The sequence below is a fragment of the Carlito syrichta genome, unplaced genomic scaffold, assembly GCF_000164805.1.
Source record: "Carlito syrichta isolate Samal-C Ts95f unplaced genomic scaffold, Tarsius_syrichta-2.0.1 Scaffold306693, whole genome shotgun sequence".
Taxonomy (NCBI): domain Eukaryota; kingdom Metazoa; phylum Chordata; class Mammalia; order Primates; family Tarsiidae; genus Carlito; species Carlito syrichta.
In genome coordinates this window covers 21,252-38,620 of record NW_007250789.1, presented here as the reverse complement: position 1 = coordinate 38,620, position 17,369 = coordinate 21,252, and the positions used below count along the sequence as shown (strand labels likewise).

At 37.4% G+C, this 17,369-nt stretch overlaps 1 protein-coding gene across 1 annotated transcript in view; it reads left to right on the top strand.

Annotated features, from left to right (window-relative positions):
• Window positions 1-1,242: 1,242 nt before the first annotated feature.
• LOC103265606 (uncharacterized protein C1orf112-like) overlaps window positions 1,243-17,369 on the top strand; it is a gene marked incomplete at its 3' end in the record, with an annotated part of 31,432 nt that continues 15,305 nt past the window's right edge. The window contains exons 1-3 of the mRNA XM_021715127.1: window positions 1,243-1,295; window positions 10,900-10,980; window positions 12,093-12,157. The remainder of the gene's footprint in view (window positions 1,296-10,899; window positions 10,981-12,092; window positions 12,158-17,369) is intronic.

The window sequence follows — 17,369 nt, the reverse complement described above, 5'->3', positions numbered from 1 at the left end:
GTATAAGGCCGTAGTTTGCATTCATAGAACTTCTCTTTTCACAGAACTTTGGCATAAAGAGAATAAGTTGGTTTTGTGCAGTTTATCAGGCAACTATTGCTCTATAAAAGATCACTCTAAAATCTGGTAGCTTATTAAACAACCACTGTTTTATTTATTCATGAGTCTGTGAATCTGCAGTTTAGGGTGGGATCAGCTGGGGACTTTCTCTGCTCCACATCGTGCAACTGACTTACTCAGGTGTTTGCAATCAGTGCCTTCACTCATGTCTGGCTGTTGGCAGAGTCAGAAGTACTGAGAAGGCCACACATATCATCCAGCACACTAACACTGGCTCAGACACTGGATGGTCTCAGAATTTTCAAGAGCAGCAAGAGAGGGCAAGTCCCCATAAGCAAGAGCTTTTCAGCTCTGCTTGTTTCAATTTTATTGTTGTCCCTTTGGTCCCTAAGTAAATCATAGGGCCAAGCCTAGAGTCAATGTGGAAAAATATGGATTCAGAAGTGGCAGTTTGTATGACTATTTTTACAAATAATCTACCACAGGAAAAGTAAAAGTCTGGCATGAGTACTGTGTAAATTAGTTTTAATTCTTCCTGGTTAGGTTTTCTAACAGTTTATTTTGTCATTTTGGATTAGAATTATATTTGTAGAATATTTTAATTATAATAGAGTACAATTTTTATTCTACTGAACATTTTTAGTTTTACGTAAGTCATAGGGTGGTTGTAAACTATTTATTTATTTTTGAGTTGGAGTCTCACTCTGTTACCCAGGCTCGAGTGCAGTGTCACGCTCAGGGCCACCACAGCCTCGACCTGCTGGGCTTGGGTGATCCTTCCACCTCAGCCTTCAACCTCCCAAGTGGCTGGAACCAGGCACGCACCACCATGCCCAGCAATTTTGTTTAGATTTATTGTAGAGACGAGGGCTTACCAAGTTGCCCAGACTGGTCTTGAACCCCTGGACTCAGGCAATACTCTCGCCTCAGCCTCCCAAAAGACTGGAATTACAGGTGTGAACCATCGCTCCCAGCATCAGGCGTGTGACATTTAGTTTCTGTAGTTAGTTTGACACAATTATTTTCAAGCCTCATTAACGATTTTAATTCAATCCAATGTTGAAATTGTTTAGCAGATACTTTCAAATGTATGAGAAATTCACTCCATGACATTTGAATATCCTAAAAGTTCTGTTATCTTTCTTTGTAGTTATTCATTCATTATTGGATATCTGCTCTGTTATTTCCAGTATGGACCATGCTTTTCATGCCAATACTTGGAAGTTTATAATTAAGTAAGTATGTTTGTTAGTTTTACTTTTTATGTTTTCCATATTCCCCAGTCTTAATTATAGATGAATTTTCTTTGTGAATATGTGTAATGTTCACTGACACTGTTGTCTGATAATTCAGATGTTCTACATGTAGCTCCCAAACCAAATTGAACTATTTTACCTTGCTGTCTCTAAAAAAAAATGTTTAAGTTCCACATAGTTAGCTGGTACTTCTGAAACAATGGGCCATGGGTCGTACTAGACTTAAACACTAGCTTGGTGCTGCTACTGTTTAACCGACTATCAAGTATTCTATTTTTAGGCTTAGATAAATTGGTAACTAATTAGAGCTGAATGTGGTTCTTTCATTATGTACTTTTAAGTTGTTCAAACTTAATTCCATTTATAATTTTAACTTTCTGAAATCTGGAACATTATGAAGGATCACTAGGGAGAATATCCATAGCATTCACCAGCTTCTTAGTGGGAGTAGGAAATACTATTGAGATGTAGAGATGGTTTAGAGCCTCTACTTTAAAGGTCAGTGTAACACTTAGGTGCTTTTGTTGCACCACCAGGACATTAAGTTGCCAACAAGTAGTTTAGTGGTTAAGAGTCATCTTGGAGTCACACTGCATGTGCTCAGATCACTTCTGAAATCATTTACTCCTGAGCCCTTGGGCAATTTGGTTAATTCTCTTAACTTTAGTTTGCTTGTCTGAAAATGGAAATAATAATAACAATAGCACCTTCTTGATAAGGTTATAGTGAGAATTAAGTTAATCACTGTGAAGTGCTTAGGACTGTGCATGACACATAGTGAGTGCTCAATGAGTTAGCCACATCATTATTGTCATCATTGAATATTTTCCACTCTTGCCCCCTTCCAATTCACTTTCTAACCAGCATTTAAAGTGCTCTTTTAAAAAAGTAAATCTGATCATGCCACTCTACTGCTTAAAATCTATTCCATTTAACTAAGAGTAGCAAGCTAATCCTCTTTGGTCTCTGCATCCTTCACTGTCCTATCTTACGTTGTTCTTGCCCTGCTCTTGGTTCCACAAACATACCAGACTCTCCTGTCCCAGAGCCTTTTTTTCATGGCTTTTCCCTTTGCCTAGGATGCTTTCCTCCCTTATTTTGCACTTTGCTAACTCCTGCTTATCTTTCAGCTCTCAGTTATAAATGTTATAAGTGAAATTAAGTTTCTGTATTGTAGCACCTTAGACGTTTTCATCTTAGCATTTATCACAGCCATAGTTAATCAGTTCTTACAAATATATAGTACTCTATCTCATGCTAGACCATAAATTCTACGCAGATAGGGCAGAGATTATGTCTGTTTGATTGACCTTTTTATCCCCAGTAACACAGTAAGAATGCCATTAATATTTTACACAGAGAAATAAAAAATTAGCAACGTATTTAAACAAATATACCTGCTTCAGAGGTAAAGTTGGCACATCTTGGCTATACCATGCCTAATATATATGATGCATTGTGATTTTTTTGAAATGTTCTATAGGGCAGATATTTTTGTGGCCCTAATTACTTGGTGTGTTTTGTGGTGATTGTATTCTTTTCTTTTTGTTTATTTAGGCAAAGCCTTAAGCACCAGTCTGTTATAAAGAGCCATTTGAAACACAAAGATATAATTACTAGCTTGTGTGAAGACATTCTTTTCTCCTTCCAATCTTGTTTACAGTTAGCTGGGCAGATGACACAGTCAGATGCACAGGTAATATGGCCTAATAGCACTTTAAACAGCAACCTTTATTTTTTTTTTTTTTGGCAGTTGCTAAATCTCACTTAAATGTCTCAGTCTATTTAAGGGAATTTTAATTTATTTCATTTTGGGTAGTTTGGGATATGTGGTATTATTTACTTGCCCACAATTACTTTTCACTTAGATCATTGCATTAAGCTCTTCACTGTTCTTATTACCTCTAGAGTCTACCTGTCCCCTTCTTTACATTCTAACTGCTTGATCAAGGAATTATTTTATTATTTTCTGCTCTAAAATAAAAATCTAATTCCTTTGTCCCATATTAAGGTGTTCTTGATATGGCCACAGTTAGCTTTTCTGTCTTTACCAATGCATTGAAACCTTTATGGGTACTGTGCTTATGTATATATGTGCATGTGTCAGTCTTTTGAAGTTGGTATATGCTTGTGTTTATTATTCATTTAAAATTTTTATTTATGTTTTTGGAGGTTGCATTCCCTTTCTGTTGCCAAGGCTAGAGTGCAGTGGCACAGTCGTAGCTACTGCAGCCTCAATTTCCTGTACCCGAGTAATCCTTTTGCCTCAGCCTCCTGTGTAGCTGAGGACTACAGGTGCACACCACCATGCCTAGCTATTTTTTACTTTTTATTTTTTTTGTAGAGATAGGGTCTTGCTATGTTGCCCAGGTTGGTCTCAAACTCCTAGCCTCAAGCAGTCCTCCCATCTTGGCCTCCCAAAGTTTTGGGATCACAGGTGTGAGCTACTGAGCTTGGCTATGTTTATTTTGATTTCAAAAAGTTGTCGTGTTGAGTTGGCATCACACTTATGAAACAGATAGTATTCTAAAAATTTGTAATATGACTTTGGAGAGTTATAACTCATTTTCCTACAACAATGTTATACATGGTAACTTTTGTTCTTAGACTAGGCCTCGAATATTATTGAACTCATAATAGCCTTGAATCATAGTATTAATAGTATTTAGGACTTAACAGTTATATGTGATAGTTAATGGGAAAATGAATATTTCTTCCTAGAGTAGAGATAACATAGCTTCTATTATAGATCTACAGGCTGATACAGGAAATTTCTTTCTAACTTCTGTTCCCTACCAAGTAGCTGTTGGAGTGAAGGTGTAGGGATTCGTCCAAGTCCTAAAACTGATAGCAATTCCTGGATCAGGAATGAGCTGGAAGGACAGACCCTAGAGGTGGGTAGCACTTTGAAAAGGACTTCTGAAGTTTGTAAGAAGGAAGTGAGGAGTAGCTTTAGAAAGGGGCTAACCTTTTTCTTGCTTCTCTTTTATTTATTTTTTAAGCATATTTTAAATAGCTCCCCTTGTACGGTTCAGCAAGATTTTTTTAAAGTTTTAATATTTTAAATATTTCTTTTTCTTGCTTCTCTATCTTCTCTACTCTCTCTTTATATCCCTTCTTCTTTTTTCCATTTTCTTTTTTCTCTCCCCTTCATTTATACACCGTTTCTGAGTCCTCTCACCTTGCTAAAAGAAGTTTGGTTGGATGTCCTGTGTCAATGGCAGGAAGCGTATTTTCTTCTTTACTTTCATCCTACAGATCTGTATTTTCAACCCTATTCTCCTCCTTTTTCAATTTAGTACTGGGAGAGTAAAATTAGAAGACATTCCTAGACAGGAGTAAGACAAGGAAAGCCTAATCAACAGTATAGTCTACAGTGGCAGGAGAAAGGAAAGTTAGGGGATGCCTAACCAGGGTGGCTAGCTATTTGTACATAAAGTATATTAGTTCAGCTTATAGAAACTGCTAGGGTATGAAAATCAGAGAATTTAAATTGTAAAATCTCCTAACTGTCCAGGAAAATTATATTTCTACTCATTTGTACAAATTTGGGACTGATAAAAGTGACCAGTTCTGCTTACTGTCCATTGCCCAAAATGGAGCTTTGAGATGAACTGTATAATTTGTCCTTTCTTAATTCTGAATTCTGAACAGCAGTGCCCTCTACTGTTCATTATTAATATATAGGAATCAAACTACGATATTAAAGTTTTCCAAGCAGTTTTCACTTTGTGTTTGTTCCATTCAGGCTTCTACAACCAAATTTTTTAAACTGGTTAATTTATGAGTAATAAAAGCTTATTTTTCACAGTTCTGGAGGCTGAGAGGTCCAAGATCAAGGTATCAGAGATTCCGTGTCTGGTGAGGGCTTGTTGTCTGCTTCAAAGATGTTGCCTTTTTGCTGCATCCTCACTTGTAAAACAGACAAGACAGCTCTGAGGGCACTAATTCCACTTCTCAAAAAGCCCCACCTCTTAATACTAGTCACATTGGGTATTAGGTTCCAACCTTTGGATTTTGAGGAATATCAACATTCAAACTATAACATTTTGCTTAAAAATGTCAGAATAAAACCATTATATTTAATTAAAAGCATACTATTTATGGAAGCATATGGATGTATCATTCCTTGTATTAGTTTCCTGGGGATGCCATAACAAATTACCATGAACGGGTGGTTTAAAACAACAAAAATGTATTCTCTCCCATTTCTAGAGACAGCAATTCACAACGTGTCGATAAGGCCATGTCTTCAAGGCTCTAGGGGAGAATCTGTTTTACATGATTCCCTTCACTTCTGGTGTGGCTGTCAGTCCTTGGCATTCCTTGGCTTGCAACTTTATAACTCCACATGGTGTTCTCTCCCTGTGTCTTCACATCATCTTGTTATAAGAATACCAGTCACATTGGGTAAGGGCACACCTTACTCTACGATGACCTTAGCTTAATTAATTATGTCTATAATCGCCCTATTTTCAAATAATGTCACATTCTGAAGTATTGGGGGTTAGGACTTCAACAGATTTTTTGGGGGGGAGGAGGGACACGGTTCAGACCCTTTACAACCCTGAAAATTGATAAAATAGTCTCTATTAAGTCTTGAAATTGGTTTCAAGAAGGAAATATTTAACATACAGTTTTTTAACCATATAGTTTTATAGCCACTATTTAGTTTTTTTATAAATATAGGAAAACATTGATTTGTATTAGATATAATTTATATTAGATATAATTTAATTTCCACTGTGATTTCTACTTTTGTTTACATAATGCTTTTAGAAATTTGTATTATTCAGAAAATAAAGATATACTGTTATATTCATCGCAACATTTAGATTTACTGCCTGTTACATTTAGATTTTATCGGTATTTAAATTAATTTTTGTTTTGAGTTGGAGTCTCACTCTGTTGCCCAGGCTGGAGTGTAGTGGCATCTTCATGGCTGCCACAGCCTCGACCTGTGGACTCAGGCTATCCTTCTGCTTCAGCCTTCCAAGTAACTGGAACCATAGGTGTGTGCCACCATCCCCAGCTATTTTTTTTTTTTTATTGTAGAGACAAGGTCTTACCAAGCTGCCCAGACTGGTCTTGAACCTCTGGGCTCAGGCAATCCTCTTGCCTCCATTTCCCAAAGTACTGGGATCACAAATGTGAGCCACCGTGCCAAGCTTTTATTTTATTTAAAGTAAGCAAGAGGCTGGGCTCGGTGGCTCAGCCTGTAATCCCAGTACTTTGAGAGGTCAAGACAAGTGGGTTGCCTGAGCCTGCAGGTTTGAGACCAGCCCAGGCAACTTGGCAAGACCTCGTCTCTACAGTAAATAAATAAATAAATTAGCCAGGCATGGTAGCTTGCCCCTGTAGTTCTGGCTACAGAGAGAGAGAGAGATACAGAGAGAGAGAGATGGGGTGGCGGGGAGGAAGAGAGAAAGAAAGAGTGCTTTTAAACATGTAAAAATAGTCTTTCTCGCTTATATTACCTACTCCTTCTTTGCTGGTGTTGGGATACACAACAGTTGAATGAAATGTGACTGTTAGTGTGTCTGTGTTACTCACTTGCTTTTTGAAGATGTCAAAATAAAAGCTCTAGTTTTAAGTAATGGTGTGCTACTTAGTAATGAAGTAAAACTAGAGCCCTCCACCAAATCTTGAATAATTTCCCCTTGAATGAGAGAAAAATTTAATGTAAGCAAACTGATGTTATGTGTCACCATTCATTAATTCATATAATAGGCATTTCCAGAGTGTTGATTCTTTGCCAGGAAATGTACTCAGTGCTAAGTTAGTGACATTCTCTGCCCTCAGCAACTTAGAGTCTAGCTTGGGAGACAGATAATCATTTAATTATAGAACAGTGTGATCTTTGGAGGGTTGGGTACCCAATCTTAAAGTCAGGAAAGGCTTCTTATGGTGATATGACATTTATGCTGAATAAAATTTATTGTAAGTTCAGTGTAGATTCATCTTTAATCTCTGCTTTTACATATGCATGGTACTATATAAGGGTTCATTTTCATAGTTATCAAAGAAAAGTTTCATCTACCCTATATATGCTGAGGAAAATTGACTATTTTCAAATTTTTTTTTTGAGTTAGAGTCTCACTCTGTTGCCCAGACTGGAGTGCAGTGGCCGCCCCCAGCCACCACAGCCTCGACCTGCTTGGCTCAGGCGATCCTTCTGCCTCAGCCTTCCAAGTAGCTGGAACTACAGGCGCGCACTACCACGCCCGGCTATTTTTCAAATATTTTTAATAAAAGTCTCAATGAAAGGTCATATTCAATTAGTAGACCATCCAATTCTGTTTTGATTGGATTGAATTAAGGTTTTGCTACATTGGAAAAGAAATCAAACAAAATTAACATTAAAGTTAAGATGCGTTATTTTCATTATTAAGTAATCCTCAAAATTAAAGACAACTTATCAATTTGGCTTAATTTTATGGCACTATTTAAAGCTCCTTGGTTTATAGTGTATACTATAAATTTGGGTGGTAGAACAACCAGTATTTATGGAGCTAAGTTTGCTTAAGTGTCAGACACTGTTTAAATATCTTAATAATCCTAGTATTCTCCCTGCTGTAGATAGGAAACTGGGCTACAGAGAGATTAAGTAATTTTCCCAAGATCACACAGTAGTTATGCTAGGGCCAGGGCTCAAATCCAGCAGAGTGACTCCACAGCCCTACCTGTATACGCATGGCTATTGGCATGTCCACTGTTTTATCAGCATACAAATGTAATACCTAATCGGAAAACTCTCATACATTACACAAACATGGAAAGTGAAATCCAACTTTTATGTACCAGAGGGAGCCACAGGAAAGGTTTTGATTTATTTTGGGGGTGGGGTATGGAGCAAATATTAATATAAAACATTTAAAAATAGATTGAGCACAGTGTCTCAAGCCTGTAATCCTAGCACTTTGGGAGGCGTAGGCAGGAGTATTGTTTGAGCCCAGGAGTTCAAAATGGGGCCAGGCAACATAGTGAGACCTCATCTCTACAAAACATCAACAAATTAGCTCGGCGTGGTGGCTCATGTTTGTGATAGCAAATATTAACATATAACACATTTAAAAATAGGCTGGCACAATGACCCAAGCCTGTACTCCTAGCAATTTGGGAGACTGAGGCAGGAGGATTGCTTGAGCCTAAGAGTTTGAGGCTGTGCTAAGCCATGATTGTGCCACTGTACTACAGCCTGGGTGATTATGTTATCATCAGAGTCAAATAAAACACAGAGACAAATCTCTGAAGTTAAAATATTTTATTTGAGAAGAAAATTGCAATTCAGGGCATATATGCAGACTGACTAATCTTCACTATGTCCAAAGAACAAAGAGAAGGTTACAGGTTTTATAAGAAGGAGAAATGCTATGTATTGCTCTTCAACCAAGTTCATTGACACTAGTAAGGTTTTGGAAAGCTGGCAAGCTCTGATTGGTGAGTGACCACAGCGGGTAAAACTAGTTGTAGAGATATAGCAGGTTGTTTCAGCAGTCCTAAGATAAAACTGGTGAGGGTTACAGCAGGCAATTTCAGCAGCCAAGCTAGCAGAGAATTACATTTTGGAACAATGTTATGTGCTGTGAGTGCTTTCGCCCCTGGTCTCTTGATTCTGTTTTAGTTGAGTATGACAAGAATAACCCAATTTGTATGATCAGTTTTCACATTATATACATGTTGTTTGAAACCTGATTTTTTTTTTTTTTTTACTTAAGTTTATCTTAGGGCTTTCTGTGTCCAGGAAAGTGTATCTACCTGATTTTTTAAATAGCTATGTGATATTACAGTTTATGAATATACTGTATACTGTAAATTTATAGTTGATCCTTGAATAACAGTTTTGAATTGCAGAAGTCTACTTATAAGTAGATGTTTTTCAGTAAGTATAATGGAAAATATTTTGGAGATATGTGACAATTTGAAAAAACTTGCAGAAGAGTAGTATGGCCTAGAAATATAGAAAACATTTAGAAAAAGTTAGATATGTCATGAATGAATGGAATATATGTAGATACTAGTCAATTTCATCATTTACTGCCATAAAATAAACACAAATCTATTATGAAAAATTAAAATTATATCAAAATTTAGCACATAGACATGGACCATTCATGGTACCAATCGCAGTTGAGAGGGAAATGTAAGCAAGCATAAAGATGCAGAATTAAATCACAACTGCATAAAATTAACTAAAACATACAATGCTACTGTGATAATTTTGTAGTCATCTCCAGTTGTTATTGCTGGGAGATGTTACAGAGCTGTTGCAACATCTCCCAGCAATGTGTGGGATGTTAATTATCTCTGCTTGAGCAGTTTGTCCCTCCAGTAAATTGCTTATTGTAATAAAAAGTGATCTCTTGATGTTCCTTCATATTTTTCATCATACTTAGTGCAATACCGTAAACCTTGAATAACACTGTGCGACCCACATGATTTGCTACTAGTGATGCTGGAAGTGCTCCTAAGAAGCAGAGAAAAGTCATGACTGTACAAGAAAATTTGAATGGTTTGATACATATTGTAGAGTAAGGTCTACAGCTGCAGTTGTCGCTATTTCAGACAGATGATTCATCTTATAAGCAGACAATGTAAACAGTACTGTAGATGTATTTTCTTTTATGATTTTCATAATAAAGTTTTATTTCTCTAGTTTATTGTAAGAATACAGTTTATAATACACAAAACATACAAAATATGTTAGGCAACTGTTTATGTTATCTGTAAGGTCTGCGGTATGCTATTAGTAGTTAAGTTTTGAATTTTTTACTACACAGGGTTCGGTACCCTTAACCTCCTCATTGCTCAAGGGTCAACTGTTTTTAACTGTTCTCTACTTGAGGAACACTTGCTTCATTCAGTCTTCATTATACAAAACATGTTGTATTGCATTCCTATGCTAATATTTCTAAGGGTGTATTTCCAGAAATGGAATTTGATCAAGGAGTTGTACACATTAACTTTTAATAATAATGTAAAGACTGTATTCTTGTATGCTTCTACCAATGGTAAAATAACTTACTTGTTACTCTATTTCCTTACCTGCTCGGGGACATTATTAGTCTTAATTTTTGCCAATGAAGTAGCCCTCAATTCTTTCCCCTCCCAAAAGATACACAATTAGGTTGTAATTTGGATTTTTTCAGTATTAGTTTATTGACAGTTGTTTTCTTCTTTTTTGTGAACTGCCTTTTTATGTCTTTTACCTGTTTTATACATTGTTCTTTTATTAATTTGTCAGATCTTTCTCTCTTGACCTCTGTTTAATTGATCCCCCTGGAACAAAAAACAATAAAGTATTTCTTACTTTCAGATCAACCAAGAAGGATCACTTCTTTTGCTATGACAGGTTAAGATTTTTCTTTTCAGTAATTTAATTATATGAAATGCTTCTGTCTCCATTTGTTATTTGTATTGCTCCTAACAACAATTCAGAGAAGAATTATTTTTTTCTTGGATAAATTTTATATTCTGGGGTTTAAGAGGTCTTCTTAAAAAATATCATCTCATTAGCTTATATTAGCTAATTTCATGTTCTTTTCTTATTTATCTTACTTTCTCATTTCCTTTTTTGGGCCAGGATAATGCTGACTACAGATTATTTCAGAAAACCCTCAAATTGTGTCGTTTCTTTGCCAATTCCCTTTTGCACTACACTAAGGTAAGACTTTATATACATTTCTTTATTTAATTTTAGTCCTCTAAAATAACTTATATATTATCTCCATTTCACAAAATAGAAAGCTAAAGTTCAGGTAGCATATAACTTGATCAGGTTATATAATTAGCAACCAGTAAGATTGGGATTCAAATACAGGTATGATTTCTCCATCATCATTAGACTGTCTCTCAGAAAGTAAAAGAAATAGGGATGGGTGCAGTGGCGCTTGCCTGTAATCCCAGCAATTGGGAGGTCAAGGGAAGAGGTTTGCTTGAATCCAGGTGTTCAAAATCAGTCTGGGCAACCTAGTGAGACCTTGTCTCTATTTAAAAAAAAAAAGTAAAAAAAATAGTTTTTTTAATATTATAAAACATAGCAAGTAAGATTTTAAAAATTCTCCTGATAGAAAAAAATTGATATTTTGATGTAATTAAGGATAATTTGGCTTCCTACACACTGAGCAAATATCAGATGGGTAAATACCAATGAAGTACTCTTGGTGCACTTTCCACAATATATCTCTGCCACTGGAATACACATCCTGCAAGCTGCAGGGAGCTCAGGGTAAGAAGCAGCAGGAACCAACTGCTATAAATGGCATCACACTAAACAAGATGTGAGTAGCCAGTGTGCCAGCCATAGAATTCTGACTATATTAATAAACAGTCATTGGAGATCTTTATTGTTCCACAGAAAGTTGAAAGACAAAGTCAAAAACAAATTCAAATGGCCAGTAGTTTTGAAAAAAATCACCTATATCTATTGCTAATAATGTTTCTTTTACTGGCTGCTATAAGCATTCTCTGCTGTTCAGATAATCTGCTTTGGCAGTTTAGCTCTTCTTTAGTTACCAGTAACTTTTACTGTATCTGATGACTCCCAAATATGGAGGCCTCCTTAAAATTATGACACAGTTTTAAAGGTTTAGACATTGGTTACAGAGACCAATGAAGCTTACTTGCCTCATCTGCCTTCTCATTCTCTTGTAAGAGTCTTGTTTTTAAATGGGGCACTTCCAGGATTTTATTTTATTTTGCATGCCTTTATGAGAGGATGTGCATTTAAAAATCATGTTGTATGCAAAGAATGAAAATACAATTATTTTATTTTAGGAATTTCTTCCTTTCCTTTCTGATTCTTGCTGTACCTTGCACCAGCTTTATCTTCACATATACAGGTAAGAAGAATGCTATATGATTACTAAAATATAATCATTTGGTTGTATCATGCAAAGCTTAAGTACATATCATTTTAAGGTAAAGCACCAAAGTAATTCTTTTAGTGATTGAGTAAATTTTTATCTGCTGGGGGGAAGCGGCAAGATGGCGACGGGGCAAAGCAGTCTATGAAGCCCTCTGCAAAGGAGATCTGCAGTGGGTCTCTGACTCTCGCCCCCGGGGGGCTATGGACCCCAGCAACGCAGCCTGCTCTTCATAAGGAGCACGGCTGTTGCCACCACTGCGGCATCACGATGGACTGGACAGTCACTGCGGCGCAAACGGTGCCACCGTCGCCGCCGCAGCCAACCCCCCCACCGCTGCGGCTGCCACGGCCAGCGTGACAGCAGTAGCACATCATACCACCCAGGCCAGAGGCGAACCACTTCAAGCCACTTCAGGGAAGATCTGCTGGGATCGCTGCCACCTTTGCTGCGACCTAGAAATACTGACCGCCCACCCTGTGTCTCCTGTTGTCTGCCCTGAGACAGGCAGCCATTTTGTTCCTGTCTGGCCCCACCCCCTCTGGGGCGAGCAGCTGAGATAGCACCACCTGCTGGTGATCCAAGGTAACAACACCGAAATGGGCGAAACAAGCTTGATAAAGACATATACCAGAGTGCTGAACGGAGGGGAATCTGAACTGTCCTTCACAGCAGACCAGGGGCAACTGACCCTAACTGCAAACTAATTTACCAGCTTGAAAAGAAAACTAGAAATCAGACCTGAAAGGACATTGGACTTAAACGAAATGTCTCAGAGTGTGCTTCATTGATTCTATTACTTTAATTACTTAATTCTACTCCTACTGTATTGTTCCCTTTTTTATTCTTTCCTTTTCCTTTTCTTCTCTCTATAAACCATATCTTTGTATAGAGGAACAGCACACTAATAAGGTGGTCGGTTAGCTTGTATGTTAGCATCACTATATGTTTTATTTTTATTTTTTATTTTTTGTATGAGAGTCGGTTCGTCTGTAGCTGTGGTCTATTGTTTTTATCTGTTTCAGTATAGGCCTCTCTCTCTATTTGTTGGCACACTCGTTTGTTCCCCCCCTTACTCCTCTATCTCTCCACTCCTCTCTTCAACCCACTATCTGCTCCATTCTCTCCCCTCTGCTAACCACATTTTATTTCAGGGACTAAACGTACAGCCCCACTGCACGGACAGATTCCAGGGCAGTGGGAAGTGGGCTCCACATTATCCACACACCTGTCAGCGAAAACCAGGACCTGCAGATAGACTTTGAATCACAGCTCCCCCCTTAAGTAAATCTCAAAACTGCACAAAGGATCACCTCCAACCTTCAGTGCAACTCCAGAATTGAACAAAGTAAGAGGGCATACATAAAGAATAGGAGATTGAACAAACAGAAGCAAAACCAATCCCTTTACCCCTGAATAACAGAATTAAAGAAGACGGTGACGTGGAGGGAAGGAAAAAGTAGGGAGGGGGAAAACCCGCACAAATGAAGAAAAACCAAAAGAAGAATATAGGTCTCACACAGACCCCTGGGAAATCAGACACTGAGAAAACAGATTCTGGAACACAAACAATGAAGAGCCCCCAAAATGACTGGTTTCATGCAACAAACCCAGACATCAAGACATTAATGGAGAGAATTAAAAAAATTGAGGAGAGACAAGAGGAAAATAGGAAGGAGCTGATGTCAGAAATGACAGCAGTAAAGAATACTGTGATGGAAATGAACAACAGACTAATAAGCATGGAAAGCAGAATCAGCCAAGCCGAAGAACGAATCTCAGAGCTCGAAGACCACAACACAGAACTAATCCAAACTGTCAAAAGCATAGAAAAGAAGCTCAAAAAGACAGAACAAAACCTGCAAGAGATGAATGATCACTTCAAGAGACCAAAACTAAGAGAAACTGGGCTTCCTGAGGCAGAGAGAGAAACAGAAGCCACACTAGAACAAACATTTCATGAAATCATTCAAGAAAACTTCCCTCATCTCATTAACAATGAAAAAATCCAAACACAAGAGATTCAGAGAACCCCTGCAAGACAACAAATGAGAAGACCAACTCCCAGACACATAATAATTCGCCTAAACAAAGTAGCTATAAAAGGAAAAATCCTAAAGGCAGCAAGAGAAAAAGGCCAGACTACCTACCAGGGAAAACCAATTAGAGTAGCAGTAGATTTATCCACAGAAACCCTTCAGGCCAGGAGAGCCTGGAGCCCTATCTTCAAAGTTCTAAAAGAGAAACAATTTCAACCAAGAATAACCTACCCAGCCAAACTAAGCTTCATTAGTGAGGGAGAATTGAAATCTTTTCCAGATATCCAATCCCTAAGAACCTACGCTGCCACCAGACCACTTCTACAAGAAACACTTAAGAAAGTACTGAACACATAAGAAAAAGAAAAAAGAACAACAGGATTCTTCACAAGAGTACAGGCAAAAGATTAAAAACACACATGAACCAACTCCAAAATCCAAAGAAAGACAACAAACAAACAGGAACAACTCTGTAAGAACCTTATGACAGGGATCAACTCTTGCATTTCAATTATTAGCCTAAATGTGAACAGACTAAATGCACCACTGAAAAGACATAGAATAGCAAAATGGATAAAATATCATCAGACAACAATCTACTGCCTTCAAGAGACTCACCTCACTAGAAAGGATACCCACAGACTCAAAGTAAGAGGATGGGAAACAAACTTTCAGGTGAATGGAATACAAAAGATAGGAGGAGTAGCGATCTTAATTCCAGACAAAATACCCTTCAAGCTATTAAAAATCAAAAAAGATACAGAAGGCCACTACATAATGATAAAAGGCTCAATCCATCAACAAGAAATATCTATTCTAAACATATATGCACCCAACATAGGTGCGCCAACTTTCATAAAGCAACTTCTTGGAAAACTAAAGAAAGATATTGACTCTTAACACTATCATAACTGGGGACTTTAATACCCCACTCACAACCCTAGACAGATCAGGACAAAAAATCAGGAAGAAGATCCAGAACCTCAATATGACTTTGGACCAAATGGACTTAATTAGTACCTACAGAACACTCAATCCAAAGACCACAGAATACACATTCTACTCATCTCCACATGGAACATATTCTAAGATCGACCACATACTCGGCTATAAATCAAGCATAAGCAAATTTAAAAGGACCGAAATTCGACCAAGCACATTCTCGGAAGACAGTGGAATAAAAATAAAAGTTGACACCAACAAAGTCCCCCCAAAACCCACAAAGACATGGACACTAAACAGCATGATGCTGAACAACTCCTGGGTCAATGACAAAATCAAAACAGGGATCAGAAGATACCTGGAAACAAATGAAACTGAAGAAACATCTTACCAAAATCTCTGGGATGCCCTGAAAGCTGTAGTAAGAGGGGAATTTATATCCCTACAAACACACATGAAGAAAATGGAAGGAACAGAAATTCACAACCTAAGAAGCCACCTAAAGAAGCTGGAAAAGCAAGACCACAAAAACCCTAATTTCAGCAGAAGAATCCAGATCACCAAAATAAAAGCCCAAAACCAGGACATAGAAGACAAAAAGATAATACAAAAAATCAAGGAAACAAAAAGCTTGTTCTTCGAAAGGATAAACAAGATCGATGGTCCCCTCGCTAGACTGACCAAGAAAAAACAAGAAAAAAAACAAATAAGCACAATCAGAAACACAAAAGATGAAATCACATCTGACCCTGAAGAAATACAAAAGATCATTAGAGACTACTACGTACACTTGTATGGAAACAAACTTGAAAACCTTAAGGAAATGGAGGACTTTCTGACATCACACAACCTATCTAGGTTGGAACAAGAAGAAATTGAGACCCTAAATAGACCAATAACAATCAAGGAAATCGATTATGTAATAAGAAAACTTCCTACAAAAAAAAGCCCTGGTCCAGATGGTTTTCTAGCAGAATTCTAGAAGACATTTAAGGAGGAGCTGATACCAATCCTACTGAAGGTATTCCAGGTGATTGAAAAAGATGGAACTCTCCCCAAATCATTTTACGAAGCCAACATCACATTGATACCCAAGCCAAGTAAAGATCCAACAAAGAAAGAGAACTACAGGCCAATATCTTTGATGAACATAGATACGATACTAAAATTCTCAACAAGATCCTAGCAAACCGGATTCAGCAATACATCTCAAAAATCATCCACCATGATCAAATAGGCTTCATTCCTGGGATGCAAGGCTGGTTCAACATTCGTAAAACCATAAATGTAATTAAATACATCAACAGATGTCAAAACAAAAACCACATGATCATATCATTAGAAGCAGAAAAAACTTTTGATAAGATCCAGCACCACTTCTTGATAAAAACCCTTGAACATCTAGGCATACGGTGAACATACCTCAAAATAGTAAAAGCCATCTACGTGAAACCCACAGCTAGCATACTCCTAAATGGACAAAAATTGGAACGAATTCCCCTGAAAACTGGAACTAGACAAGGATGCCCACTCTCACCCCTCCTCTTCAACATAGTATTGAAAGTCCTGGCTAGAGCAATCAGAAGAGGAGGCAATCAGAGGTATTCAACTAGGAAAAGAGGAAGTCAAGTTATCTCTCTTTGCAGATGATATGATTGTGTACCTTTAAAATCCAAGAGAATCTGTCAAAAGCCTCCTTACATTGATAAAGGCCTTTGGCAAAGTCTCAGGATACAAAATAAATGTACAAAAAACAATCGCATTTCTCTACACCAACAATAAACAAACAGAAAGCCAAATAAAAAACACAATTCCATTCACAATAGCCACACAAAAAAATGAAATACCTTGGCATCTTCCTAACCAGAGACGTGAAAGACCTTTACAATGAAAATTACAAAACATTGCTCAGAGAAATCAAAGCTGACATGAACAAGTGGAAAAATATCCCATGCTCATGGATTGGAAGAATCGACATTGTGAAGATGTCCATCTTACCTAAGGCAATCTACAAATTCAATGCAATACCCATCAAATTACCAGCAACATTCTTCTCAGACCTAGAAAAAACAACACAGGAATTCATATGGAAACACAAACGTCCAAGATAGCCAGAACAATCCTCAGCAAAAAAAAAAAACCAAAGCTGGTGTATCACATACCAGACTTCAACTTTACTATAAAGCTACATCATCAAAACAGCTTGG